Source organism: Anas platyrhynchos, chromosome 1, assembly GCF_047663525.1.
Source record: "Anas platyrhynchos isolate ZD024472 breed Pekin duck chromosome 1, IASCAAS_PekinDuck_T2T, whole genome shotgun sequence".
Lineage (NCBI taxonomy): Eukaryota > Metazoa > Chordata > Aves > Anseriformes > Anatidae > Anas > Anas platyrhynchos.
Genome location: NC_092587.1, coordinates 147,107,659 through 147,132,500, shown reverse-complemented (window position 1 = coordinate 147,132,500; position 24,842 = coordinate 147,107,659).

Below are 24,842 nucleotides of genomic sequence, written 5' to 3'. Positions count from 1 at the left end.
AGTGAGATGAAACATCATTAAATAGTCAGGTGTTTATGCACCTGTTGAAATTCTGTGTTAGAACATAGACACATCCTGTGCAACCCTTCTAACAAATATCATTTAAATACATATGTTTCCAGAGTTATATTTATAGAGTTATTTTATTTCATATTGTGATATATATGTATTTGTTCTATTAATTGTACAGTAAAAATCTATCAGTGTTTTCTATCAACATTGACCTAAATGGATCCTATATTTTTTCCTTAAAGTAAAAGCTATCTACAGGAACAGTCTAAGAAAAACAATTAAAATAAAGCAAACAAACAAAATCTCTAATTTTGCAATTCATAGACCTAAATGGGTAAAGCACTGGATTTATGAATCTATTAACTCAGACACTTTCTCAGTGGTAAAGTTATTACACTGAAGTAATAGATTATAGAAGACAGAAAAATATACTTATTATAATTTGTGGAAGTCTTATTTGTTTCTATAATTATTTTCTTTCCATTAAAGTATAATCTTGTTAGATTTGCAAAATTCAGTCATTTTCCTTCACTGCAATATATTTTCTAATATAGTCTAGAGATCTTAAAACATGAAAACACAGAATGATGTTTAAAAGCTAACAAGCAAAAGCTGTATAAACTATGTTCATATTTCAGGATAGTTATATTACTCCAAGTAACACCATATTATAGAAAATTATATTGAAGTAAAAGATCTTTTAAGTTATCTATTACTTAAAGTCTTAATACAAGTGATTCCAGAGGAGTATTTAGTACTTTTGCTACTATAAAACAACCCCCTAGACTATATGTTATAATTGTGCTAGTATTAAAAATTAACAGAGGGGGAAAAAAATGATAATGAAAAAAAAAAACAAAAAAAAACCACTTTCTCAAAACGTTCAAATACTGGAAACGTTAAGAAAATGATATGGGTCATAAACATTATATCCACGCATCTTCTGACAGCTTGAGCAAGTTGGGATTAAAAGTAACTATTAACCAAAATTCAGAGATCAAAATAACAATCAAACTGATATGCTATTTATCTGTATGTCAAGGACAGTTTTGCCAATATATCTTGTGGGTTGAGCTGGTGCATGATGGGAGTAATTTTATTGCTCTTGTGTGTTAGTTAGCTTTAAAAACTTACATTCAAATAACTTTGCACTAAGGCCATGAAAAGTTAAGCTTGAGTTCTGTAAGGGCCAATGTAACTATCCTTGTGGTAAAGTTAGACACAGTTGTAGATAACTTAATAAATTGAGACTTTATCAATCCTTTACAGGGATTTTGGCAATATTTGGACCATGTAAGATAAAAACTGATGAACATGTAAGATAAATAAAGATACATACTGCCTTTGAATAACTTGTTTAATAAAGATTTACAATAACCAAATTAAGAATTTCTGTATGGCTCCAACAAAATTTCACTGTCTTAGGCAAAGAGTATGTACTGTTAAATGTCCTACCAACACTGATTTACAAATGGAAAATTAAAGTCTTGAAGACAGTGTTATAAGCTATTGATAAAAGAATACCAATATACTTAACTGCTAAATAGTTATTCCTTCAAGGAAAGAATAAAAAGAAGTTACTGTAAAATTAACATTGCCTCCCTACCATAATTTTATCAACAGATATTCACAGGCCTCAGTGTAGGTGTATGAAACTAGTCCTGCTTCCAGTCCAAGACACTGAAGAAGATACAGAAGTCCCCATGTAGACATTCTTGAAGCATGCACTGGTGAACAGAGAGCAGACTTCTTTGTGGTCAGCTTAATGAAACTACAAAAAAAAAAAAAAAAAGCATGTTCCACTGTTTCACTGCAAAAATTTGGATTTTGGGTTTCTCATTTCAATTGCTAAATGTGAGCTTGGATGAAGACCTAAAGTATGTACAGCAGGGAAACAATTCTCGATGGCAGGCATGGTCAAACTCAAGGCTGATAACAAACATCACATGACTGCCTGTAAAACCTTGAGAAGGTTTTGAAAAAGCAGTAATAAGTATTCCATCAGTTTTAATTCATGTGTATTGTTGGTAAATCTCTGTCACATTTAAATGGCATTTTAAAAAATATTCTACACAAATGAAAGGCAGAAAAAGTAATGTTTTGATGAAAGCTTGAGAACCTCATACAGTCATATAGCTTTAGTATTCAGAAGCCGTGAGAAAGAAAATACAATTATGAGGCTTGTGATAAAGCTGTCTGCCAGACTGGGGCTATGTGCTAGATGCAGGGAGATGGTGATTTAAAAATTGGCAGCGTAACATGAACCATTTATAAAGTAACTTTGGCAAATATGTGACTATCTGAATGGCTAATGATATAGACAAAAGAATCTTCAAAAATTAACAGGTAAAAATAAAAGGGTATATTTTCTAGGACAATAAACTACAATTATCTAAATGACACTTCAGTCCATACTATACTGAAGCCTATTTTAGGTGTTTTAATGTACTGATTCATGATTGCAATACATTTGTTGATGGTATAGCTCCTCAGCAATGCTTCAAGATACTACTTGAGTATGTCATAAATTGTTTAAAAGGAATCCGGGTTGAGGTTGTTTTGGTTTACTTTGGTTTTGAAGGAGAAAAGGTGGTGTTTTTTTTATAAAGTTTCCATGAAACTACAACAATTTTATATACATTTTTTTTCCTCAAGTAAATTTACTCATTTTTTGCTGAAAAGTCCTTTCAGGTTATTTAGATTAACAAGTTAAGTCAGGAATATTTTTGGACATTATTATGATCATTTTTTAAATAAAAAAAAAAAAAAGTGAGCTATGTGAGATAGTCTTTCTGCAGAAGGCATGGCGATTGTTCCCACTGGTCATCTGCATCTCTGACTTAATTGCTAAAACAGCAAACTTGGTTGCCTTAGTTGCCTAAACAGGTAGCTGCTATGGTTGAGATGGCTTAGGGCCTTCATGGTGTCTTTTAAGCTGTCATTCCAGCATATTGTTGGTCTTCCATATATCCTGTGTTATACTTGCCACCCCTGTAAGGATGTCTCAGACAGGCTGAGTCATCTCAGATAATTCTCTCTGTCTATGTTTAGGCAGCTGAAGGAAGTCCACAAAACTAACAGCCAGAGAAACTGGTCTTCTAATCATGTCTTTGCTGCTTGTATGTTGCTTGCTAACTTGCAAATAATGGTTCTGAATGATGTTCCTATACTTTCATAGACATATGAAAAAAGACCTAATTTCTACAAATTTACTTGCACATTAGATTAGGCAAAACAGAGATCTAAATAACTTTTTTTTTTTTTTATTCCCCTCATTATACAGAGAAGGTAGCTGTAGAATGCAAAATAGAAAAGACTTGTCTGATCCTACATGGGCAGCAGGTTCAGAAAATGTGCTTCATGACTTTCAAACCAGAGTAAGACATCTCAGACAAATGCCTTCAATACTCTGATTTAATAATTGTAAAATCATACTTCAGAATGTCACTTCATTTATGATATTACTTTAAAGACGTTATAAAAGTCTTTCACATACAGAAGGTAAATATTAGAATTTTACATGGACAAGTCTTCTTTGAGTCTACTCTATATTTGCACTGCTGATCTCTAAGCAATAAAAGATTATTGCTACAACCAAGAAATGACCTGAAAAATGTGGGCCAATTCCCCCAGCCAATCCTCTGCGATAAATAATATGTGGGCAGAGCACCTACTTAGCTGTGGAGACATATAAAATGGAAAACAAATAGAGCAGCTTGTGACTGTACTGAGTCATTCTGGATATCTTTTTTTTTTCATGAGTAATAATATTTTTCCTGATTTCACTAGCATCTCCACCCCTCTCAGACATCACACATTCATTATAAGAGGTGCCCTTTCTAAAATCATATGGCCCAGAGCTTCCTCTCCATCATTCCCCACAACTCTTTGTGCTCCCAGAAGTCACAAAAGGTTAAGTACTTATGCCCCATGGCTTTTAATCCTACAAAAGAGGAGCAGGGCTAGAAGGCTCCCGGGAGCTTTGCCACAGATCATCTTTGCGGGCTCTTGTGCACAGCCCTGTCATTGCAAAAGGTCTGGAAAACACAGACCTCTGGTTTTCACTTGACAAAAAAATATTTTTAAGACGATATGAAATGAGTAACATAGAGCAGCTATTTTTATATCTATATTTATAAAGCACCTATCACCATACTGATAAACATTCTTTGGAACCACTTTGCTCTGCTCTGGGTTGACCATTCCAAATATGTGCTGATCAATGTGCTTGTGAGACTTTTGTTCATTTGCTTGGAGATGATTGTGCTCACCAAGACATTCTGTGTATCACTACCTGTGTGAAAAAGGAATAAATCAACCTTATTTACCTTTATATAATTTATCTGTGGGTTAGATGACCATATCTTGTGGTTTCAGCTTAGGCACTTCATCTGAACTATGTGATTTGCAGCTAGGACACACAAGTAGGCTTTTTATTCAATTTGAACTGCTTTGCACTACTTCAGAAATGCTTTTACCCCAGATGAATGTGTCTCAAGTGTAGCTGAGGGTTTTGCTCGAGCCCTTTGCTGTGAAGTTTTCAGATCAACACAAGGTTAGTATCCCAGTGTTCATACTAAAATTAGAATCTTGGTTGTCATTCAGCCTCTTTGGATTTCCACTTTCACTGCTGTAAAATGGGAATAACATTACCCTTCCACCCCCCCCCCATGGCCAAAATCTCATGAAGGGCCACAGACTGCCCATCACCATGTACAATATTTATAGTAAGAACCTCTGTCCCCCTCTACAGAAAGGTCAAAAGAAACAGATTGCAAGTCTCTGTGTCTGGCTGTGCAAAATATCTTTTTTGCACTTTTTGCCAAGTGCAATTCATACAATACCCTGCAAGAAAATCCTCACCTGTGAGCCCAGAGAGGATCCTTGCAGAAGACGGAGCTACCTGTCTTTTGGGTTAACCTTGGGTAACCAATTTGCAGGAGCACTATCTGGATGTCATCCTTGGCCATGGGAATAGGGAGCCAAAACTAGCAGATCAGAGCTTGACCATTTTACCTGCTACACCAAGTAAAGAGAAGGTTGATTTACTGGCTCACTGAAGTATTCCCACACTATGAGGGACCTGGCACAAAGTTTGAGGACCTCCTATGCCACTTCTGAATTTATTTATTTATTTATTTATTTTTTGCTGAATATGAGTGTGAGAAAGAGGTTGCAGTTACATTACATCTTCTGGGATGTAAAGTGTCAACACAAGGAATTGGTTAGAAAGGCTAATGACAAATGTGGTAACACAATCTCCTGTGTCAAGAAATTCTTGTGTTTAGTTCAGTGATTGCAGGATCATTTGTCAGAAACCTGCCATTTTACAGCCTATCTAATTTACAGATGAGGATTTTTTCACACATACGAATATACAAGGTTGATGTTTTAACAAGTATAACATCCAGTTCTTTGGAAATAGGAAATTGAGCTGGCAGAAAGGCTGCAGACATATTTAGCCAAAAGTTTTACATTAATCCGCTAATTCTAGAAAAATTGTGCAAAACAAGTCAAATGGCAGGACCCATTTTCAATACAAATATCCATAAATTCTTTTGATCAGTAACCACAGGAAATCCAAAAATATTCCACTTCTTTCTGATTCCAGCAGTTTGGGGAATATATGTTTAGTTCCCCACTCCTTCTCATGATATCTGTCTTCTTCAGAAAGTGGAACAAAAAGCTGTTTAATATATTTTATTTTTCTGTGTGGGAACACCTGGTTACCAGCGGCATACCCAGTATAAGGAATTAGTACTTGTCCTCTCATGTCGTGAAGTTAACATAGAACAGTGGCCTCAGAAATCCTTGTTTATCACTTTAATACTTTGCCTATACATTTAAATGAGAATTCCCTATTGGAATTCACAAATCTGATTATTCCATTTTAAAATACTACAGGTACTTTCCTGTCTGTTAACAAATACCTATTGATATTAATTTAGTTGCTATATTCTGAGGTGTTTCAGTTTGAACTCCATTCTGATAGGACAAAGTTTTTTTTTAAAAACATGGTAATCTATGTGGGTGAAAACAGCAATGGGGAATTTGTGTGTGACACATTTAATAGTTCAAATGAAAAATAATTGAATACTTTGAAGCTCAAAAGTGGTTTATCACCATGGGTATTGCAGTGTTTAGAGTTACTTAGTTTGACCATGTTAAAGCAAGAATAGATTGTTCAGTTGTGAAGCATATTATTTGTGGTCTATTTAGTTGGCTGTTTCTTCCAGAGAAAAATCCTCTTTACTCAGAGTAGAAAGCTCAAACCAAAATGTATAGGAAGGGTAAAAGCTTGACATAATAAGCCCTCACCTAAGGTGAAAACATTACTATTTTGAAAAACAAGATAATTTGGGAGTCTGCCTACACTTACTGATTCCAAGCAGAAGTGTCACTTACTACTATCTCAGTTGTTAAATATTTTACAACTCAGTCTTCTCTCTTTTAGTTGTTGCTGTTGCCAATCTTCTGTAATCAACTTCATGAAATTGATCACTAAATTGGGTATTTTGTTATCGTGATGATGATAAGCTTTCAGGTCAGCATCTATTTTTATAACTTTGTTTTCTAAAGCATCGCAGTCCCTGAGAGGGATGATTAATGCCCAGTAACAAACCCATGACTTTTGTTGTAGCATTCTATAATCTCTACTTACAATTATTTTAATATCTGTCACCTCAAGTAATGTCAGAATTCTCCCCATAAAAAAATCCCCCCAACTGATACCTGATGCCTTTTGCACTGTGAGGGTTGCACATTCGAGAGAATGTGTCCCTTGAAACAACACTGAAGATTCCTAATCCATTTTCTAGTCCTGTAATAATCAGATTAAAATTCAAACATATCAAGCTATTGCTTCCCACATGTAGGCAAGCACACAAACACCTCACAGCCACAATGTAACCAGCTGATTAGAAGCTGCTTTTATTTCTTTTATTACAAGTTTTGCTCAATTTTAACCCTGAGATTTGCTTTATAGGGAAGTGTCTGCATACCGCCTTCCTTTTGTCTCAACCAGAGGGTTTAATAGCTAAAGTAACTGAAAAGGACTAGCACCAGAAAGGCTTTGGTTACCAGAGTAACCGTAAAAACAGACCCCAGTCTCCATGGCAAAGAGAAAAGCTATTTGCTGCAGCCTTTTCAGACCTTGAACAGACACTGACAGTTTTCCTATAATCAGTGCAGATTATTTGTAGCAACTAACTATATTATAATGTTAACTATAGGAGGTCTTTGAAAATATGCAGTGGAAAAAAAGAAATAAATATAAGGATTTTTTGCTAGGTTAGGTATGACTGCATTAGACATTTAAAAAATGATAACATAAATTAATCTAAAGTGGTATTACAATAGAACCATTTCCTCCTTAAGGTTTTCTCCCCTTTTTGCTTTGTTTTTAATTTTCTGCATTTTTCTGTGTTTTGGGATGCTTAAATACCTAACTACCTAGTGAAGAAGTCCATATGATAAACATATATGCTATAGTTTTATTGTATATTCCTTTCCATACAATTTTCCAAATACTATACATCAGTGCAGGTTTTTCTTATCTGAATTACTTGATAGCTGATTCTTTCTGGTGTCTGCTTCAGGATATGTTCAAATTGTACAATATATATTTTTAAAAGGATCTCTGTAATTCATAGATCTACAAACCCTGCAATACAATTACCTAAATTACCAGTGCACATTGTAAGTGCTCCTTGTGGCTAATCATTCTGTCCTCAGTGAATTGCCTGACTTGCCAGTGGCTTATTCTCTGTAACAGCACTGTTCACTCTCTGTCCTCTAGACTAACGTCTGTGAGCAAAGTCATTAATTCCAATATGGGTTATGAGGAAACTTAAGTCTTTACCATTTCTAACTATATCTACTCAAATCGCTGGTGACTGCGTTGCATAAAGATATACTACATAATATTTCCCAGGTAGCTCAGTTTCAAAAGAAAAATTTAAAGTGAGCACTCATTCTGCATTTTAATGAGTGAGGTAAAAACCTAATGAATAGAGAAAGCAAATATATAGAAGAGTAGCTCATTTTAGAATGCATATGAGCATATATAAAATAATGCAGTAAATATATATGAACAGAAGCTAAGGTAGGAATGGTAGAGGATATTTCTAAAATATATTCAACCTAATGTATTCTGAATTTTACTAAAATATAAACTTCAAATACATATTTTAAAAATTACACTTAAAATATGCAGTATAAGCATTCTATGTAGCTATAGATATCTGGTTCCATATTATAGATATTCATTAAGTTAAATTAAAATATGCAAAACATACAATAAGCAAACTAGAAAATTCTCCTCTAAACCACTTAGTAAAATTAACCAAAAATTGTATTGTAAATACAAATTCAAATACAAAACTGATGCTTTTATTTGAAATAAAGAAAAACAACTATGCTAATTATGTTAAGTTTATTTTTCACTGTCTGTATCTGTGTTGTAGAGAGGCAAAGTATTCTCTAAAAAATAGAATGAAAAAATATTGCCATATAACTGTTAAGTTGAAAGGAAAGAAAGCTTTTATCACCTTGTGTAATGCCTTTTCCATAAAGGAAATTGATTATTATTATTATTATTATTATTATTATTATTATTATTACTATTATGCTTAAAACCACAGAGGCATGAGTGCCAACTTTAAGGAAAAATGTCAGCAAACGATGACCCCCAGTCCTGTGCTCAGGATAAGATTCCTCACCTTTCTTGTAAAAGCCCTGGTTTTAAAGTGTCTTCTGTGTTTTGACACTGAAATTCAAGATAAACAGTTCTGTGAGCTCAGGTAGATGCATTTCTGGAAAGTATCAAAGAACGCTTGTGGAAAAGTTTGAGTACTTCTCCTAAGAATTGGGAAGTATATTTTTACCAAAGGTATTTTGACATGAATTAAATCAAGAGAGCTTCACTGAGGAATGAAAAGCAGAGTTTGTTAGAGTGAAAATTAGAACACTAAAATCATAATCTGTTTCATTAGTTTGTCTTAAAAATGACAGCTTCACATGACAGAGAAACAAACAAACATTCAAATTGTCCTTAAAATCTACTAATTTCAGTAAACACTTTTCTGGGAAAATGTTATCAAAATGGGTTAAAATAGATTGAGAAGGCTTAAAGCCAGAACAAGCAGAAACAGAAAATTTTCACTCTTCCAAAATGGCAGGTACATGGGTAGGAAGATGATGGAAGAAAGGACATTACTGAAAGATCCCCAGAATAAGCAAAAGTTGTCAACCTACTAGTCTGGATCATGGAAGATATGTACATGCACTACCTCCTGCAAAACCTCCTTGTTATTCTAGGTTGCTCCTCTGTCTAGTGCAAACACTTGTCTTAGAATTCTTTGAAAGTCCATAAACAATAATTCCTGGATTCTTGGAGCAATCTCAAGGTATCTGAACTGCAAATCCCTATTCCAAGAATAGCTAGTTGCAGCCAGAGAAGCACACTCAAAACTAAGAGGCTGCAAACTGGGCTAGTTTACCTGTGGGAGAATGAGAAAATAGACATTCAAAATAGTGTTTCCTACAGTTCTTTCTGCTTGGATTGTGAGGGCATTTGTGATTCTGAACTCTTTCTTTTCTCTTTTGCCTTCTTCCCAAAGTGGATTGTCACTTTCTGAAATCCTAGAAAGTTTTGAGTGGCATCATGTGCCAAGTCTGCCGAAGCAGAACATCACCTTCAGTATTACTAGGGGAGACTTCCAGCTGTGCTTGTTCACCCAGTGATTCCTAGGATATAGAAAAATATCTTCTGACTTGTAAGGTGAATGAAAAAACTTGTAACCCAAGTATTTTGAATTGGTTCTCCAGAACATGAAAAGTTAGGTGTACTTCACTAGATAGCCTTTTCTATATGGATTGTGTTTTTTTAATGTTACATGCTGATAGAAGTTTCTTGAAGATAAAAGACGCAAATGTAAAAACAAGTCCATAACAGATAAAATATAATGTTGAATTCTAAGTATAATGACAAGCACTCCTGATGCCCCTTATATATTTAAAATTGCCATTCAGTTGCATTGAATGTAATTCATGCTATTTTTCCAAAGTATAATCCCACAAGGGTTTTGACCAAACAAAAATGCTCTAATGACTGCAAATGGTTCAAATATTCTGTCCAGTGAGTTGAAGTTAAGTGATAAAAGTTTCCATGTTAAAAGAAATAATAAGTGGAATTTCACACATATTATAGTAATTGTGAAGCATCCAATTTACATAGAAATAATGTAAAAGAATTCTGACCATGATGGTTTAAGTGAATCATTACATGCATCGCTGATACATTTAGAAAACTGCAGCATGCCAGGTATGTTTCTTTTAGCATAATAAGTCTTGTAATGGAGCCTTTAAAAGCCTTAAATGTATAGTTAGATTAACCTTTCTGTTTGGATTAAAAAAGGGAAGAAGGAGAAAAAGAAGAAGAAGAAAACAGATAATCATTAAGTAGCCAATTAAATCAACATTCATTTCCCTTTCCAAGTTAGTATAGTTTCTTTTGACTGTCCCTTTCTCCAGGAAACATGATGTTATTTACACTGCAGTCACATTTAAATAGTTCTGCTATACTAATGTATTTTAGTTCCATAGGAGTTTACTCCTACTTTCTGGATCAGTTACAGTTCACAGTAGTACTGAGGTACCTTCTGCTTTTACCGAGATTCAGGTGGCATTCCCAAGTTGCTGTTTTGCACAGACTGATGTTATAATAAAACTGTGGATTGTAAAGATTCAGATTTCAGGTGAAGAAAGCCCATCACCTATACAAGTTGCACCAACAGTACAATAGCCAAGCAAATGCAAAGCAGTTTGTTGTGAGTGTATCTTCGCGAGTCATCGCCTAATGGTGCCAAAACAGTTTTCCAGGAAAGTACAGGGGAAAAGTACCTTGCCTGAAAAACTAAAATTTATTAATGGCATTGAATACATTTGATGTTTTAAAAAATATTGAACCAGTTCTTGTCATCAGTATCTTAGTTTTCAGTTTTAGACTCTACTGTTGTTTATTTTCCATGCTTATTGTTTTTTTTTTTCTCACAATGAAAAAAATCATTGAAGAAATTTGACCATTACATTAGAAGTCCCTGAAAATCAGGCCTCTCCTGGGCTTTTTTTCCCCTACTTGTGATTTTTTTTTCTTGTGTGGTCTGTGATTATCACACCATTTGTCTTTTCTGTTTCCTTCAGACCTCAAGGGAATGCAAAATAATACAGATCCCAGAAACAGATTTGGATTGAATTTGATTCTTTCCAATGGAGAGTTCAAACAGCTAAAGAGGGTCACAGAATCAATATGCTCAAAAAACATGGGCATTTTAGAGAAAAACTCAGTCAGGATGCAAGGGGAAAAAACAGCTGTTCTCCCCTCTTCACCTTCACCCTTCCACTGTTGCTGTTGCCCTTGTCTTTCCCATTTACCTCCCTTTTGAAAGCTGCTTTCCATTCTCTTGCTTTTTTTGCATCCCTCCTCCTGCAGCTAGCCCTTTCCCTCACCGGCTGCTGCTCTTTCCCAATGCTGGCTTGTACTGCTGCCTCCAGCACAAGGCCTGTGTAGCTCTGCATGATAATTCACAGGCATGAGGTCACAGACAGACTTTAAGTTTAAGACACTTCTACTCACTGGGAAAAGGAAAGGGGAAGAGGAAGGGGAAGGGGAAGGGGAAGGGGAAGGGGAAGGGAAAGGGAAAGGGAAAGGGAAAGGGAAAGGGAAAGGGAAAGGGAAAGGGAAAGGGAAAGGGAAAGGGAAAGGGAAAGGGAAAGGGAAAGGGAAAGGGAAAGGGAAAGGGAAAGGGAAAGGGAAAGGGAAAGGGAAAGGGAAAGGGAAAGGGAAAGGGAAAGGGAGAAAAAAAGGAAGGAAGGAAACATAAACAGTCTGACTACTTTTCATGATACCTTGTACTTTTAAGAGATAACTTTTGAGCATGATGGAGAGACAATATAAATGGATATTAATTATAACAAATCCAAAGCCCAGCAAGGTGGTAGATTTAGATTATTTTGCAATAAATTCAGAAAAAAAGAAACACCCTAAACTTTCATTGTAACATGTAAGTGTATAAATCAATCCATAATTGTATACTCATGGTCTCAATCAATGACTGTGGTTGTAAAGCAGTTTCCTTTAAACTACTCCTACTGAAAATAAAAACTTCACTGCTAAAAATGCTACAGATAGTTCTATGATAATTTTATTTTAGCATTCATTAACAGAGAGTAGCAATATTCATTTAAATGCTGTTACACTGGCCTTTTTTGGGGGTGGTGCTGGTGGTGATGTAATTCACATCAAGTCCTTCATGCTAAATACAATCCATATACTAAGATACAAATACAGCAGCCTTCACAGTATCTATCACAGTATCACAGTACTTGCCAACTGCAGAATGAGTGCAGAGGAGAGCACAAAGTATAACAATATGAAGGCTTAAATATTTTTAGTCCCAGAGTGTCCTGTACTTTCACGGGCATATTCCAGTGTGGAATCACAACCCCAGAGCTTCCAGAGAAGCTCTGGAGATGTGATATTGCTGACAAAATTTTCCTGTGAGATCCCCATTAGCCTCCAGATGCCATTCCATAAGGGCACAGATCACCTACAGGAGACAAGTCACGTCTGACAACCTCCTGCGAATATTTTGGGTATGCTAAGGCACCTGAAACAAATCACATTAGAATTCTATGCTGGTTAGTGGAATCTTCCCTAGCTGAATTTAAATTTTCATAACATATAAAATTTAAAATACACAGCTGCCCTGATTACAAAGAAAATTTTGAAAATATGATCTGTGTGTAACCAGTACTATCATATTCACTTGAATCCACGGAAAGCTAGAAGCAGGTCTAAGTAGCATTCTTTAAGTTGGAGTTAAAGTGGATGTAAGTTTATGCAGCTCCCAGGTTTAGACATTTATCTCGGCTCAAATGACTAAACTAGTCTTGTTAGCTTTATACACAAGTGATACTTAAAATGATGGCAAACTGAGGTTCTATGAAGGAGACAGCATCAGTCTCTGTCTTTCTGAAATGAATACATAATGACACCAGGATGATGGAGTTGCTAACTTGGCCAGTTAAATTTGGTGCATATGTTTAAGTGGCCTGACCAACTTTATTGTCAGTCCCTTCTCTTTGATGAATTCACATGCCATGGAAGGTACTGCCGGAGGAAGAAGGTGAACACTGGAGACAATCAACCCATAAATGTGTGAATTAATGTCTTTAATACTGATGATTCATACTCTTTTTGAATTTAAGAAGACCCCTACTGTTTCTCTGGGTGAAAAGAAAGGTATACTACTGTCAATCAGTCTGCAGCAGAAAGAAGGTAGGATATGTGTTCTTGGTGCAGGAGAAGAAGAACCGGGCAAGCACAGAAAGCTCAAAGCTCTGGGTTGTTACAACTGCTTCTTGATCAGAGGTTGGCAAAAGTCAGCTACGATATGCGTGTTAGGAGGAATGGCTCCCCAGGGAAGTGGTCACTGCACCGAGCCTGACTGAATTTAAGAAGAGATTGGACTGTGCACTTAGTCACATGGTCTGAACTTGGGTAGACCTGTGCGGTGTCAAGAGTTGGACTTGATGATCCTTAAGGGTCCCTTCCAACTCAGGATATTCTATGATTCTATGATTCTATGATTAAAAGCAGATTAGCAAGGAGAATGGGATGAGAACAGAAGACTGGCAAAGAGGATTGTAAATATGTTCAGGTGAACATGCAGTTGGGAATCCATAAAATCTGGAGAGTAGTAATGTAGGAAAACACATAAATTATACCTATTTCTGCTTATCCTCTGTGTGTTTGACAAGTACCACATTTGTGTATAGATAACATAGGCATTTGGTAGACTTGGAAGTGTCCTGTCAGGCATACTTATCTCCCAGCCTTGGTATGGAAAAGATCAAAAAGCACAGTGAAGATCACAGCATGGTAGTGAACTAGACCTCCATGAACCCTTGATAAACAGGTGTAAACAACAGGTCAGCAATCTTCTAGCATGGACCAAGCTTAGAGGTTCTAATTTCCCCCCACTTGTGTCTCTCTGCCCTGGTGTTGCTTCAGGGATCCTTCAGCTGGCAAAGTAATGAAAATAAATTTACTCTTTACTTTTCAGTCGTGGGTCTGTTGTTGTTCCTGCTGCCTGCCTCTGCTGACTCACACAAAGAAAGGATACACAAAGGAAGGATAAAACTGCAAGCTTCTGTCTTTTATAACATATATGCCACAGCCGTTCATAAAACAATACAAGAGATGATTTCGGAACGGTATTTCTTTACTTTCTCTTTCTTTCATTCTTAAGAGTGTCCAAATCTGAAACAAGATACATTTCTTGTATTGTGAGCAAGGATGGCAAATATCGTCTATGAAAGCAAAAAACGTAAAGCTTATACTCAAGCTATTATAAATGACCTAATAGAAAGTAAAGGTTCGTACACTGCTCTACATTACAGTTGCAATTTTCTATGCCTTGGTCAAGTGAAAGACTCTAGCACTTGCATGTAAATAGTTGTATTGACTTCCAAATCATTATTAGTTTACTTCATGCTAAGTGCATCTTTGTATCAGGATGCTGCAAGACATGAAAGTGTTAAAAGACATTTCTACAATCTTACGCAGAACAAATTGTGGAAGATGAACTAAACATTGGAACAACTTTTTTTTTTTCAAATATTCCAACTGGTGACAAGTTTCTGATACCCCTGTAAGCAAAATAGGGAAATTCAGGTATGTGTGAAAACTTCATACTAGAGGAATTAGTATGTCAAGAGAACACAATAAACTCTAGATATATGGAATATTTGATAAACAAAACTGTAGCATTAAAACCATCCTTCACTGAGAAACTAAAAGTGAGTTAATTGTTCTTGATGTTGTACTTTGCACATCCTCCATTATGATAGACTACCTGATATAACTGACAGAAGAAAAATAATTATATTGAAAAGCTGTGAGAAAACATGCCTACTGATAAAGAAACCAAAATGTGAAAGGAATGTGCTTAATACATATATGCTCTACATATCCTTTCCATCATTTAAATATCAAAAGACACAGTTTAGAATAATATATATATATATATATTTTTTTTTTTTTTTTTTGCAGTCACTAGACTAGATCATCAGATTTTAAGAGAGACAAGGAAGTATATAATTTAACTTTGTGGGGTGGGAATAAGTGCAAGCCTGAGGAGCCAGAAGTAGTTATGGTAAAGGTGTTATTTTAGCAATGGCTAGAGTTGGTCAACATTGCCAGAAGTACATCAGGAATCATAGAAGTTTTTTTTATGGGAATATATTATTTAATCATATGTCATGACAAAAACTCATCAAAATGTTTAATTTCATGGAGTATTCAATGCTTCATTCTTATTCAAGAAACACAAATCAAGAAATATCTTAAATATTTCAAAAAGTAAAATTTTTGAATTTTTTTACTTCAAAAAGTAAAAGTAAAAAAGTAAAAAGAGGGAAATTTTGCTGTTTTTCTAATCTGTGCTGAAAGGAAATCTCAGCAAGAGGAAATGTTTCCTATGAAAGATAAATGAGAAGTTCTGATGAGTTCTAAAAATGACTTGAAAGTTACACAGAAAAACATTATCTGCAAGTTAAAACTGTCATATTAGTTCTAAGAACCTTCTCTTCATATGTTAAATCATAATTGTTCAAACTGTCCAAAGTAACGGTTTTCTCCTTTATCTTCTGAGAAAGCATACAATTTTAGAGTGACACTTTTGTAATTCTTACAAAACAAAATAAATTAAAAAAAAAATCAAACATAAACAAACAAGTCCTGGGACTGCAGAAGTTATTACTATTGAGTTAGCAACAACAGTCTATCCACAAGCTATCTAGTAAACTGGACTGGATTAAGAGAAGGATAAATATTTGTTAACTGGAAGGATCAGCTCAAGCCAAACCAATTTTCTAAAGACAGCTATTACATTTCTTAGTTACTACTGTGACAAAACAGTCAATAGCTCTGCAACAAAAGAGTTAACTATTCTACCTAGCAACTAGGAACTGATTGCTTTATCTCTTCCAAAAGCTGTAAATACCTGCATGGGCACTTCTGCAGGCTGTGCTTGGATCAACATACATATTATGTGACAAAAACACCAAAAATTCCAATTTGAGAAAACTTCAACTCCAGAGAAAAGCAGGGAGGCATATGTCAGGGAGACATAAACAAAGGACTGGAGCCAGCCTAAGGCCTGCACCTGTCCATTGTCAGAAGCTCCACTTTGCATGGACATGAGAGAAGATGATTGGCAGCATCAGGACTGGTACAACAATATGAATATGTTTGCAGAGGACTTTTTTTGCAAATTATATCTAAGCTGCAGCAAATTTTAATGGTTACCTCTCATTGTTTGTATCAGGAATAGTGTAGCCAGCAAGACCAGGGAGGTGATCATTCCCTTGTATTCTGCTCTGGTATTGTGTTCAGTTTTGGGCCCCTCACTACAAGAAAGACATTGAGGTCCTGGAACTTGTCCAGAGAAGGGCTACAAAGCTGATGAAGGGCCTGGAACACAAGTCCTACGAGAAGCAGCTGAGGGAACTGGGGTTGTTTAGTCTGGAGAAGAGGAGGCTCAGGGGAGATATTAGTGGTCTCTGCAACTATCTGAAAAGAAGCTGTGGGGAGCTGGGGGTCAGCCTTTTCTCACAGGTAACCAGTGATAGGACTAGAGGGAATGGCCTCAAGTTGTGCCAGGGGAGGTTTAGGTTGGAAATTAGGAGATACATGTACATGTATTTCTTCTCAGAAAGAGTAGTCAGGCATTGGAATGGGTTGCCCAGGGAAGTGGTGACACCACAGTCTCTGGGGGTGTTTAAGGAGAGGTTGGACTTGTGCTTGCTGACATGTTTTAGTGTGTGACATTGGTAGTAAGGGGATGGTTGGAATGGATGACCTTGGAGGTCTTTTCTAACCTCAATGGTTCTATGATTTCCCTAATGACTTCTTATTTCCGTAATGTAGGGGAGGTCTCATGATCATGCTAAAACTTTGGTGAAACTTTTGTAAATCTGTTCTTGAATCCTGTTTCCTCCTTGGCCACTGAAGGTCCCAAGTCACCTCTGTAACAGTATAATAGACTCATGATTGAAGCTGCTGCCTTCTAGCATCCTTAACAACTGCACAAATCTACTGTTAAAGTGGTATTTGAAGAATTTGTGAAAGTTGATAGGAATTTTTCTGGATCTTGCAGGCCTTCAATTGACTTCCTCTTTTTTCCTTCTCCCTTTGCAGAGATGATCATCAGCTATAGGTTCTGAGAGACTTTGGATAAGGTGTGAAAATGAGTGTGTCTTAACATGTCCTGAAAAGTGTCCGACTTCTCAGCCGGTAAAAAAAAACTCTACCTCAGTGCGGATGTATGAACTTTGTATGCAGTCCTAGTCCAATGACTGCAGAGTTTTACTGGAGAGAGGTAGAAAAAGAGAATGGCTCAGTCCCTTAATTTCATTGACACTGTGGTCAAGAAGAAATCCCCATGTTCTCTGGTACATATGGGATCACATAAGACATATGTTCCTGATTTTGATGGTGATGGCAGGGGTCATTGTCTTAAAAAAATATTACTTTCAATCATGATTTTTCCCTAGAGCAGCTGAAAGGAACAATTAGCTGGGAGCCATGGCTATCTGAAGCATTATTTTGACCTCCTCTCAGTCAACTGCCTGTACCTACAGAGAGTGGATCCTGCAGGCAACAGTTGAAAGATAAAGTGCCAAGTAGATACCTGTAACGGGACCAAGAAAGAAACAATAGCTCAGAGTAGAAAACTCTGGTTCTCCCTGAAATTTTCCAGCATGAAAAACAGGCTCATGTTACAGAGCTAAGAAATTTATTCTACTTTCAGACCAAAAATTAATTTTTCTTTTTTTTTTTCCCCTGTATAGATTGTCAAATCTCTCACTGTCAAATTCAGTTTGGTAAAAAAAGTAAATTTTGTCAACCTGTTATATAGGACAATCAAAAGGCAGGGAGGATCCCACAAAATGATTTTCAGAAGACTTTGTGATATACCTAGGTGTGCAAGTTTGCCTTGTCTTGCTCTTGCTATCAGCTGGCTGAAAATGAACAAGCCCGAGCCCATGATTTGAATAGCTCTGCTACCATGGCACCATGCCCAAGCTGATAAACCTTTCTGGGAACAGGGCCAGCTGGCAAAACAAACAGGTGAACATATATCTGTCTGCATCTGGCCAAACCAATATGTATTTAAAGATCCACTAATTACCTACATAAAGACTCTACTCAATACACATACATACAAGGACGCATATCCCTACATACATGCAGAAAGTACATAAAACTCATGTCCAGATATATGAACATTTGTGAATGCAGCAGCACACATATTCTTGGATTAAAAAAATATAAAATAAACAAACAAACAAACAAACAAACAACAACAAAAAACTAATAAACAGAGAGAAAAAAATAACGAATTTTAATTTTACCATAGAAAGATAAGATGAAAACCAATGCCAACATCTCATCAAGAATATATTTTGGATTGGGAGAGATTACTGGAAAATGTTACAAAAGAGATATTATATGGTGTAATAAGTGCAGTTGTTACAGCACTGAGAGGACAGTGGGTGGTGGCAATTCCAGCAGACTTAGCGGCCTCAGAGGAGGTTGTATTAGAGAACACCAGACTCACTCTAAACCAATTAGTAGCACGGAACTGAGGAGAGCACAGCAAGAAGACCTAATAATAAGCATTCTTAAATACAAGAAACTGATGCAGAGGACAAATTAAAGTCAAGGGCCGTGATTTTTTAGGAAGCCAATTGTAGCTTACCATCTATTTAGTGTAGTTTCTCCTGCCAATTGAAGCAATGCTCATTATGTGAGATTAATACCATGTGTGTTTGAACTCAACTGCGTTCTCCATGCTACTTTTTCTTATTATGATGGGTATACCTTTTAAGCTAATCAGTTAAAAAAAAAAGTCTGATGATGTTGCTTAGTGATTTTTTCTTCTGTTTTGTACTATAATGAATGTTCATTTTACTCTGAAATGGTAATTAAAAACCCTATCAGTGTAAGTGATGACTATCCACAACAGAATAGCAATAAGCAAAGTTCTTAATTCCAGAAAATAGACTGATGATTCAATAAAAAATAAAATAATATATATTATTTAGGTTTTATTTCATTTCCAGTCCAACTTAATGTATAAAAATCTAAGTCCTGGTCTTGAAATGGAACACATTTCAAATAAATTATTATAACATTCTGAATAAAAGCAATGGAAAACATTAAGATTAGCCATTTCTTGAAGGAAAAAATCACTTTTGTGACAAAAAAACCAACAAACAAAAAAACAAACAAAAAAAAACAACAACAGAACAATTTCAAGTTTAGAACAAACTTAGAACAAATCAAATTTATTCTCAATGTGCATTCAGTAGCCAGTTTCAGCCTAATTAAAAGGAGGGGTGAGGGGAATGAAATAAAAAAATAATGAAAAATATCAGAAAATTCAAAATTATTTTCAACGGCATTTTTGAAATGTCTAACTTTTTCAGGTCTGATTCACTAGTGATTTGTAGTTTAATTCATGTAACTGCCAGTCCTGTATGAGTTTGTGCTACTTTATTTTTATGTCAGTATAACTTCAATTTGCAAAAGGCAATCTCAGATTCAGTTCAGTGGATCATTACTATTTGTACTGAGAGATGCTAGGAGAAGATGGCTTAAAAAGATCTTTTTTAAAAATTGGGATTAACCTATACATTCAATTTGTGTGACGCAGCCCATAATTTCATTGTGATATTTTAACTTCTTTTAAGTGACCACATCATTTCAAAGAATTGGAAACAGAGAGAGGAAAGACCAGGCATCATGATAGCAAATGTAATTTTCTTATAAATTACCTAGGAAAAATGAGAAAAAATCATCTGAGTAAATTCTATATTTTGCTCTGGGTAGCTATATAAAATTGTTGGTCTAAAGAGAAGTAGACCTATAAGCACTTTTATTTTGAATAGCAAAAAAACAAAAAAAACAAAGTGTTTGTGTGGGGGATGAGGGGGAAGGTGCAAAAATACAGCAAAGGAAAAGAAAATTGAAAAAGGATATTACTTTTTCTCTACTGTTGAAGTGAATTTCCTTTTAACATAAATTACTGTCTTTTTTCATTTGCATCAACTTAAAATAATGTCTAGGAGGCTTATTATTTTAATAAAAGCCAAAAAGTGAACTAAACTTCAGCTAGCAAAACTCTGAATATATTTTACCCAGTGGTAACATATATTCATGAGGAGAAATCACATTAGCAGATGTCTCAGTGGAGTAGGAAGACATTTGTGAAACAGAGTGGCTTATTTCATTGCTGGAGTATATAGTTACCCCTGCCCAATATTGGACAATACAGTTATGATGTGTCATTGAGGGCTGCTGTCTTATGAATGCTTCAACATATTATAACAGTTTCAGAAATTAAGTATATGTAATTGATTCAATCATTTATTTGATGATGTCTTTTTCATGTCACACAGACCAGTCTGTGTGACTGCTCTCCACAGGTAAGAAGAGGTGAAGCTCTTGAAGGGAGTTTTCTCTCTCACAGATATACTATTCTGATGACTCCTCAGACCAAAAAGACTTATCTCAATGTATCTCTGAGTCCATCTGGCCTATTTCTGTGATTTATCCTTTTATTTTATGCTATGTCTTCTACTTTCTACCTTGACTTTAGCAAGTCTTTCGATACTGTCTCCCATGACATCCTGATAGCAAAGCTGAGAAAGTGTGGGATAGAGGAGTGGACAGTAAGGTGGGTTGAGAACTGCATGACTGGCTGAGCTCAGAGGGTGGTGATTGGCGGCACAGAGTGCAGCTGGAGACCTGTGACTAGCAGTTCCCCAGGGGATGGTGCTGGGTCCGATCTTGTTCAACATCTTCATTGACGACCTTGATGAGGGAATAGTGTCTGCCCTCAGCAAGTGTGCCAACAACTCAAAGCTGGCCGACACACCAGAAGGCTGTGCTGCTGTTCAATGAGACCTGAACAGGCTGGAGAGATGGGCAGGAAAAAAACAAATGATGTTTAATAAGAGCAAGTGTAGAGTCCTGCACCTGGGAAGGAACAACCCAAAGTATCAGTACAGGCTGGGGGATGACCTGCTGGAGAGGAGCTTTGAGGAGAAGGACCTGGGAGTCCTGGTGGATGACAGGTTGACCATGAGCTAGCACTGTGCTCATGGCACTGGCCAAGAGGGCTAATGGGATCCTGGCGTGCATTAAAAGGAGCATGGCCAGCAGGTCAAGGGAGGTGATCCTTCCCTCTACTCTGCCCTGGTCAGGCCTCACCTGGAGTACTGTGTCCAGTTCTGAGTTCCCCAGTACCAAAAAGACAGGGATCTCCTGGAAATAGATTCTACTGGGGCCGGGAGCATCTTCCTTATGAAGAAAGGCTGAGAGACCTGGGTCTATTCAGCCTGGAGAAAATAAGATTGAGAGGGGATCTTATCAATGTTTATAAATACCTGAAGTCTGGGAGACAGAGGGATTTGGCCAACATCTTTTCAGTGGTGTGTGGGGACAGGACAAGGGGTAATGGCCACAAGGTAGAGCACAGAAAGTTCTGCACCAACATGTGAAGGAACTTCTTCATGAAGAGGGTGATGGAGCACTGGAACAGGCTGCCCAGTTGGTTGTAGAGTCTCCTTCTCTGGAGGTATTCAAGGCCCATCTGGACACCTACCTGGGCAGCCTGCTCTAAGGAACATGCTTTGGCAGGGGGGTTGGACCCGATGATCTCTCAAGGTTCCTTCAACCCCTACAATTCTGTGATTCTGTGAAATTATTCTTTCCTTGCCCAGCATGAGTAAAGCCCTACAACTGTGTCATGTTCAATACAGTTCTGAAGATTAAGTACTAAATCTAAAAATGGTAGAGGATTAAATGACAAGAAGAGGATTAAATGACAAGATATGTTTCTGCATTTTGCTCATGTTGGATTGTTTATTTTCAATAAATCTCTCAAGTTCCATTAGCCTGAGGAAAAGTGAGCAAATCTGACACAGTCTACACCAATGCAGGAAATAAATAAATAAATAAAATAAAATGATGAGATAAAGAAAACCTCCTAAAAATGTTAAAGAATAACAACTAACTCATTAAAAAAAATACTTCATTTGTGATCACCATTCTACTGCTTATGTGCATTTTTATAAACAGATGTAATAAGAAACTGGTATATCACCGTCAATGAACAAATAATAAATATCTGAATTGTCAGCTGTATTGGTTCCTCCCTTTTCCTTTCTAACTACATTTAAATGTCACAGTAGGTGCATATAATATGTTGCCTACTTTTACTGAATAATCTTTATCTCTGTAAAGGTGGGATAGAAACTGAGGACTTTCTTAGAGAATGCATACTCCGTCCTCTGACATGAGGAAATCAAACACCTTCTGATGTACCAGTAATAGTAAATATGAATTGATGAGTGATATTATTACAGTTCACTCATTTTCCAAAGCTGTATTTTTGATACATTCTAAAGGAACCAGGAATTTCAGACAAACATTCTTCTTTTTTGGGGAGGAGAAAAAGGGATTGGTGTCTGTAGGTGAACAGTCAGAGATCTTTCTCTTTTCCCTCAGAGGGGCACTGGTAAAATCGTCAATGAAAGGATGCTTAATAACATATTCTACATCTATACTTCTCTTTTATTAAACCATTTTTGTCAGCTTTCTATCACCCAAACTTCATTCACTAATAGCAAGAAGAAATGTCATAAGGACTGCTGATTAATAAATATTTGATGTAGCATTACACTTCACAAGTAATACAATGCTGAACACCAGCTGTGCAACTTGCAAGATCTCCCAGCACTATTTATTACTTAAGTATCTATGGAAGAGAGAAGCAAAGCTTACTGGACTTCTGTTCACTAATGAAAACACTTTGAAAATCACAGCCACCTTTTTCAAGCCATATTTTTCTTTTCCCAATCTAGGGTAACTGCAGGGAGATACATCATAAAATATATATATACCTATATATATATATACATGTATATATGTTTGGTACAGGAAATTATCTATAACTTCAAAAATAATTAAATAAACATCTCATCGTGCAAATTCCATTCCTGAAAACTTGTTTGCAGCATACAGCTCTACCTGTGGAACAGGTTTTAGAAAAATAATATCTGCTATTCATTTTCTTTTTCACCTCGTTGTTTCTGAGAAATTCAACATAAAAAAGCTCAAGAAAAGATGTTTCAAGGTCTCTTGAGCAACTGGAAAATCAATTATGCAATAATTTTTGGCAACTCAAAGAGAAATAGAGAATAAGAGACAACATACAACCAAGTACAAGTCAAAAGGAACTGCCCTCCAGTCAACAGTACGGCTATTTCTGAAACCTTTCAGAAAGAGAATAATCCTCTCAGATCTTATTGTGGGAAAGAGTTGTATCTGAAGTACCCAGAAGATGCATATCAGAGAAAGCATGAACTTTACAGCAAATTAGCCTTTGTTAGAGGTGAATTCCCACTTTTCAACACAATCAAGCAATGAAGCAGGCATAAGAATTGTTACCTTTGCTTTGAAGTGCCCACATTTTCAGGGCAGAATGAAAATGCTAACTGTCTCATTAACACATGCAAAAATTCACTCTGTTATAAAATTTTAGAAGAAGCTTACATAAAATAAATAAATAAATATTCTCAGCTACTATTAAACAGAAACCATTCCTGCGCACCCTGGAAGGCCTAAAAATATGCCAAATTACAGAGGTACTAATGATGAAAGTGTCAGATTAAGTTGACTCTGATAGAGAGAGTAAAGGAGAAGGAAGTGCAGATTTCTCCCATTGTTTTGAATATGCTACCAAACTGAAAGGATAATTAGGAATATCCTGTACATATTTTTTCTACCAATGATTCTCAATAGTAAAACTCAGTAACTGATACATATAATTATTATGTTTTGCTACCATCTTTCCTAGGTAACCTGCCAATATGTAGGATACATACACCTCTTTCAGTTATCCTATTATAAGGGTTATGACCATGCTTCAGTGGCAAAAACTACCAGTAGCTTCAACTGAAAAGAGAATGAGCATCTTAGTACTAAAGGGAGCATGGCAGTGCCTGGCTTTCATGCACCAAATGTCAGGAAGGACACAGGTCATATTATTAAAATATTTAAAACAAACAAACAAACACATACATAGGTTTAATTGCAAATTTTAATTTTAGAATACTCTAATGCCATAAAGAGAGGGTGGTTGCACACTGGAACAGGCTCCCCAGGGAAGTGGTCACTGCACCGAGCCTGTCTGAATTTAAGAAGAGATTGGACTGTGCACTTAGTCACATGGTCTGAACTTTTGGGTAGACCTGTGCGGTGTCAAGAGTTGGACTTGATGATCCTTAAGGGTCCCTTCCAACTCAGGATATTCTATGATTCTATGATTCTAAGATTGAAATAAGCAGCTGAGAGCAATGTTACATCATATAAGCAACTAATTATATCATCATCAGATTTTGCTGATGTCCAGTATCCTGCTGTTTTCTAACCACTAACATATTGAACTAATTCCAGGGGAGGGGGTAGAAGCATAATTGGGAATGGCTTGCCATTCATTCAAGCACATATTCATTGTGTTTTTAGCTTTCTTAAAAGGAACCTAGAAGTTCATAAGAAGTAATTAGAAAATTAAAATGCTTCCATTACTCTGAGATTTATGAAAATGAGAGATTTATGCTACAGGACGGGGAAATTTAATCACTACTGTTATTGAAGTACCTAAAAGTCACTAGAATAAACAAATATTTTGTAC